Here is a 7,231-nt window from a genome sequence, read left to right as displayed (position 1 = left end):
GTTATGTGAAGCTTTGCACACCCCGACCTTCCCTAATGAAACCTTAGTTGATAGGGTACATAGGCTTCCCAGAGGGAGGAATGTTTCAGCGGACAAGCCTAGAGACGTAATTGCCAGATTCCATTACTTTACATACAAGGAGCAAATCCTAAGAGCCATGTTCCAACGGCCAGAACTTCCCAAAAAATTTGAATCCATACAAATATTTCCAGACCTGTCTCAATATACAGTACAAAAGAGAGGTACTTTCAGAGAAGTAACCAGATCGTTGAGACAGTCTGGAATAAAATACAGATGGGGTTACCCTACTAAGTTACTGATACAGAAAGACGGACGCCTCTACACTGCTGACACACCTGATAAGGGGTTTCTACTCCTTAAAGGATGGTCCACACGGAGCAAGCAGGACGAGGAAGATGAACCCTCTCTCCCGTTGAAAACAAAGCAAAGTAATACATCTGCCTCACTTTTGAGGCCCACAGCCTTTGAATGGAGACCACTTACACAGAGGCCTACTGCCCCTAAAAGAAGAAACTTAACTCCCCAACAGCTGTTGCCGACAAGATCAGAGAATCCCTCAGAAGACGAGGACTGATAAGTATCTTTTTCTTTTCCTTTTCCAATACTAACTTGCAGATATTGCTATGTGAAATTGAGGGAGATCTTGATTTTCTATTTTTGGGGTGTTCCTCCTACATGTCACACACACCCTAGAGATCTAAACTTTTGCAGGGTGGGGCTCCTGGCCCCCTTCCCTTTTCATTGTTTATGGATTAAAAAATCTCTCCTGTTTATACTGACGGGAGATTATATATGGATGCAGCTCCCACAGGCTTTATTGCGACCCAGAACCTCGGTGAGGCCTAATACTCCACATGTCCTTCTAACATATAGACTTTCATGGACCACTTCTAACCTTATTGGTGCCCATGGTCACACACCACATTGAAGAGTATGCCTGACTGTTTGAGATCTCAATAGAGAGCAGTAATTCTCAAAGTTGCTATACCGCAAGATGGATGTACATTGCAAGACTCTGATTAGATCCATAACGGAAACGTTCATTGTTTTAACTAATATGCTTTCTCTTTTTTAGGTGGGACTCTTGTAAGTGTTTAGAGGTATACTACATCATGTGTGGCTGAGACAGTGAAGGCTGAGTTCTGGATTACACCACATCAGGTCAACTCCATGTGGAGAGCTACCTCCCCTGTCTCACTGCCATACTCTTAGGCAGTCAAGTCCACTAGTAACTTATCCAGAGACATGGGTCTATAGTATATAGCTTGGGACCCCTTGACTAATAATATGGTCTAATACTTAGATGAGTCTTGTGTACTGTTGTGCCAAGTTATTTGTTGCTGCTATGACACCGCTGGCTTATACGTGTTGGAATCTCTTTGCTGTATTAACATTTAACCCAAAATCTCAGTAATAAGCATATTATGGGAGATGTGAATATAGCGAAAACCTACTAGCACACCACATACCCTATTCAGACTTACGCTACGCTTACAAGTATGGTTAGGTTAACATCTTCCTGTTACACAATTTATGTTCCCGTATAAGTCGTATCACTATAGGAACACATTATAGTCATTGCATTGATTTCTATATAAAATAACAAAAGTGCTAATGCAGAACTGATGGTATCAGTTGTGAATTACTGACTGTTTCTGTATTGGCATTTAACCCAAAATTTTAGTAATAAGCACATTATGGTAGATGTGAATATATGGGCAATCTACTATTACACTACATACCCTATCCAAACATATGCCACGCCTACATGTAGGGTTAGGTTGACATCTTTCTTTTTCACAGTTCTTGTTACCTATATAAGATGTATCACTATAGGAACACATTATTGTCATTGCATTGATTTCTATATAACACATCAAAAGTGTTAGTACAAAACTGATGGTATTAGCTGTGAATTTTTGATTGTTTTATTATTATAGTATATGCATGTTTAGTTTTAAGTTCCGTTCCACCCTATGCATCAGTTATATGTGTCTTGACTTGTTGAGTTGATTGCAGCTAATGTAAACCCTTGGGGTATGTGCGGTAGATACGGCGATAAGTGCTGACTTTGCCAATGTGCCTAGGATCCTTCTCTATTGGACGGGCATCTACTCGCCCTTCGATCGCACGCAACTCTCAACGGTACCAATGTTATCATATGTATAATTCCAGACCTGTTTATGCCAAAGTAGATATTATGATTGATCTAAAATGTTGTAATTTGAAATGTTTTAGGAACAAAAAGTTAATAGTTGTCATTTTAGTATGTCATCTGCCTTCTAATCCTAGCATAGTCCCTTTTTAGGACACCCAGGAAGAAATCTGACGATGGCTGATCAATACACACCCTTTAGAATGAGTGTGAAAAACTTCACCCGCCGACCTATTGCTAAATTAAGGGAAGTTTACCACCCCCCTGATCATTAGATTAATTGGCACAGACGTGACATACACCCACCCCTCAATGTGATAGCTCCTCCCTCTGAATATAGGCCTGCCCCGGCCTCATACCATCCCAGTTCTGAAGTCTAACTCTTGTAAATCTTGTAACGTTACTCTTCACCCCCCCCCCTTAAGGGTAAAACCGAAGCTTACGAGAAGTAAGCAAAAGAACGCAGATTCAATCGAAACTCCAAATTTAATTATATACTATACCAGTCCACCCCTCTTTGTTAAGAGAGGAGGACGATAAGAATATAAATATTTTGTTTTTGCCTCTCTGGTCTTCTGTATAAGACCCTCTCCCCTCCCTCCAACCCTCCTTTCTGTACCTGTCCCTATCTTATCCCTCCCCTTGCTCCCCCCCCCTCTTCTTTCCCCTTTTTTTTTTTTTTTTTTTTTTTTTTTTTTTTTTTTTTTTTTTTTTTTTTTTTTTTCTCTTTCTTCGCCCCCTAGGATGGCCTCTGATCTTAAATTTGTCTCCCTAAATACAAAGGGCCTAAATTCACCCTATAAAAGAAGTCTTCTACAATCTTTTTTGACTAAACTTAAATGCGATGTGTCCTTCCTCCAGGAGACACATTGGGCATCCAACATGGCTCCGAATTTTAAATCTAGACACTATCCACTGGTCCTTAGTTCGACCTTCCAAGACAAAAGTAGGGGAGTCTCGATCTGCATTAACAAAGCGGTAGCATTTCAACAGCTACATGTTGAAACAGACCCGGAGGGAAGATTTTTGATACTAGTTTGCAGATTGAATTCACACCTATTTACCCTCGCGAACGTGTATGCCCCTAATCAGGGTCAGATTAAATTTCTGCGTAAGATGCTATCCTTTATAAACAGTTTGCAACAGGGCACCCTAGTACTGGGAGGGGACTTCAATTTAATCTGGGACCCCCAACTAGACAAAAGGCTCCCAAGTGGTAAAGTGGCAGATCAATATTCGAAGTCCACAGCTCCTAAATTTCAACACCTCATATATCAATCTTCTCTTTATGATGTGTGGAGGGCCTGTCACCCAGACACTAGGGATTACACGTACTTTTCGCCCCCACACTGTTCATATTCACGGCTAGATTTTTTTTTTGTAGACTCCTGGACACTAAATAAAGTCACAAGCTCCACTATAATCAGTTGCCCTTGGTCAGATCATGAAGCGGTGACGATGTCAATAAACATAGATGGATCAGCTTCATGTAGACCTCCCTGGAGACTCCCCAGGTTTCTATGGGAGGATGCGTCTTTCGCCTCTGAGCTACTTGAAAAAATAGAGGTATTCCTGGAGACGAATGGTCCTGGTGACACCTCTCACCAAATCAGATGGGCGGCTCTGAAGGCATTTATCAGAGGATTCTGCATCGCTAAAGCAGCAAGTATTAAAAAACACTGGGGTGCACCTCTGGGAAAACTGACCTGTGAATTGCGCACCAAGGAAAAGCAAAACAAACTATCTCCTACAGCCAGTCTAGCTATTGATATCCAAGGTTTGAAAACACAAATTAAGAACCTGGAACTAGAGAGAGTTAAGCGTGCTCTAGCCAAGTTCAAAATGGTCATGTATTCAAAAAGTAACAAGGCGGGCACTTTGTTGGCAAATAAATTAAAACAGAAGACGGCTATCTCCAGAATTCCCTACATTAACCACAACGAGCGGAAGTGTTATGCTCCAGATGATATAGGGAAGGCATTTGCAGATTTTTATGAACGGCTCTATAATATTGAAGCCTCGGAGGCACCTGTTAAAGCCACACCTTCAGAAATATCTATATTTCTTGAGCAGCTACATCTACCCACATTGTCTGACGATGATAAAGATAAACTAACGGAGCCTTTTAGTGAACTAGAAATAGGCTTGGGGATCAAGCAACTGAAAAATGGAAAAGCGCCGGGCCCGGATGGGTTCCCGGGGCAATTCTACAAAAAGACACAAATCCTGCTAAGACCTGTATTGTGTCAGATGTATAATGAAATCTGTGAGAGAGAGGAGATACTGGAGGAATTCCTTGAAGCGACTATCGTCGCTATCCCTAAACCAGGCAAGGATCCCTCATACTGCTGCAATTACCGCCCTATCTCGCTGATAAATGTGGACATAAAATTGTATTCTAAACTTATAGCAGATAGATTGGCCTCTTTACTCCCATCTTTGATAAAGACCGATCAGGTGGGTTTCGTTAAGGGGCGCCAAGGCCCTGATAATACCAGGCGACTGATCACAGTTCTGGCGGAGGCGAAACGTACGTGGACTCCCCTCCTGGCCCTGTCCTTAGATGCCGAAAAGGCGTTCGACAGGGTCAGGTGGGAATACATGTGGAGGGCTCTGGGAGCTTTTGGCTTCCCACTCCGGGCCATTACTATGATTAAGGCCCTATATTCCAACCCTAGCGCCAAGGTGCGAGGTACAGGCTTCTGTTCACCAAAATTTGCCATTTCCAACGGCACCCGGCAGGGGTGCCCGTTGTCGCCCCTGCTTTTTGCCTTAGTTATGGAGCCACTGGCGGAAATGATTAGGTCTACACTAAATATTGAAGGAATGCCGATGGGTACCACTCAAGAGAAAATCTTGCTGTATGCCGATGACGTGACTCTCCTTCTTACAAACCCCATGTCATCAGTCCCGGCAGTTTTTGCCACATTAGATAGCTTCAGTGGCTTAAGTTATTACAAAGTGAATAAGACTAAAACAGAAGCTTATGGAATTAATCTCTCCGACGAACAACTATTGCAGCTGAGAGAAAGTCACGATTTCCATTGGTCTGCAGATAACATTAAACATTTGGGTGTCTATTTGAGCGCAGACATAGATAAAACCTTATCGCTGAACTTCGACGCGCTGATCAAGGAACTAAAGAACTTGACAAACAGATGGGACTTCAAAGAAGTCTCTTGGCTGGGAAGAGTGGCCACAGTAAAGATGTCTTTACTCCCTAAGGCTTTGTACCTTTTTCGATGCATCCCCCTGAATGTTCCCCACGGCATCCTGCAACAGATTCATCAGATCTTTAGCAGGTATGTTTGGGCACAAGGACCCCCAAGAATTAGCCACAAAATTATGCAAAGAGAGTATGCGAGGGGCGGAGTCGCTTTCCCCAGTATTTATCTCTATTATGAGGCTACGAGACTCTCGCATATCACGGCATGGGGCCCCTCCGCCGAAAGGCCGAGATGGTTCCGACTAGAGGAACTCCATTTACCAGAGGGACTGGACCTTCCCAGTCTCCTATGGGTACCTAGCTATAAACAACTGGTAAATATGCTTACCAACCCTGTTGTACAACATAACATCAGAATATGGCATACGCTCAAACACCACTCACAAATCGCCCCGCACCCCTCGCCGATCCACCAGCTACGTGGCCTGCTGTGGGACCGTCCAAACGTCCATGTTGAGTACTGGATCCAGCATGATCTTAGCACGGTGGAACAACTATTTTCCAATAATAAACTATTGACAGTCCCTCAAGTGCTTGAATCTCTGAGAGGACCACCTCTCTGGTTCCACTTCGAATGTTCTAGAATACTTAGTTTTCTACACTCCTGGAGGTTTGGAACCCGCGGACTAAGGACACACTCTCAATGGGAGGAGAGATGGATGAATGAATTGGGTACACATAAGCCCCTTACATTCCACTACCAAGCTATTTTACTAGATCACTCGATTGGTCTTCCGGCTCAGATCAAACGGTGGTGTAGAGAATTGTCCTTGAAAATATCAGATACCGAACTAAGCATGGCCATTACCTTAACAAAAAAAACGATCCATTGCACAACCATTTTTGAAGGCTACATGAAGCTTATTTTAAGATGGTACAGAGTGCCCACCAGACTGTCCAAGATGTTCCCAGCTACCTCCTCGGAGTGCTGGAGACTCTGTGGCGGTGAGGGTACTGATCTGCATGTGTGGTGGTCCTGTCCTAGGATCCTGGAATTGTGGAGGGATGTCGAGACTCTCCTGCATTCCATGAATGTAAATGTACAGCTGACCCCTAGTCAGGCTCTTTTTCATATATTTGATAAACAACTGTCTAAGCGCAGTAACCAGTTAGTAATTTACATTGTGGCGGCCACAAAGCTATGCATTGCCAGGGCATGGAAACAAGCTGACCCACCCACTATTACAACCGTTTGTGATGTGATACAATACCTGGCTAAAATGGAAAAATTTGCATATAATGCTTTGGAACGGATGGAGGACTATTGGGCGATCTGGGAAGATTGGATTGCAATCCAATAATTGTAGGTACGCGAGAGTAAAATTACCCAGCAAATTGGGCGGAAACTGCCCAAGAGTAAATTCTGTTTTCATAATTACTTCTTTTTTTTTTTTTTTTTTTTTTTTTTTTTTTTTTTTTTTTTTTTTTTTTTTTTTTTTTTTTTTTTTTTTTTTTTTTTTTTTTCCCCCTATATTTCTTTCTATCCCTCTTGTTTTCCCCCTTTTTTCTTCCCCTCTCCCCCTCCGCTAGGCTGAATCCCTGACCCTTTCCCCTCCCTTTATTCCCAAAACATGAGACCAGTCGAGGCAATATGGCCGATTTGTTACAGTTTAGGGTTCACAGTTGATAACCCAGTTTTCCAGCGTTAAACACAAAATATATCCGGTATGTCACCTGGGATTCCTATTACATTGATCGTGGTACTATCACTAAAGTTTCTATGTATGTACTGTGGCCACTGTATAACTGAACCTCTACATGAATGTACCGAGCTTTGATGTGAATTGTGAATCACCTGTAACGCTTTCATGGTTTTCCTGTAACTTTCT

Source organism: Bombina bombina, chromosome 11 (genome assembly GCF_027579735.1).
Source record: "Bombina bombina isolate aBomBom1 chromosome 11, aBomBom1.pri, whole genome shotgun sequence".
Classification (NCBI taxonomy): domain Eukaryota; kingdom Metazoa; phylum Chordata; class Amphibia; order Anura; family Bombinatoridae; genus Bombina; species Bombina bombina.
This window is presented reverse-complemented; position numbering follows the sequence as displayed.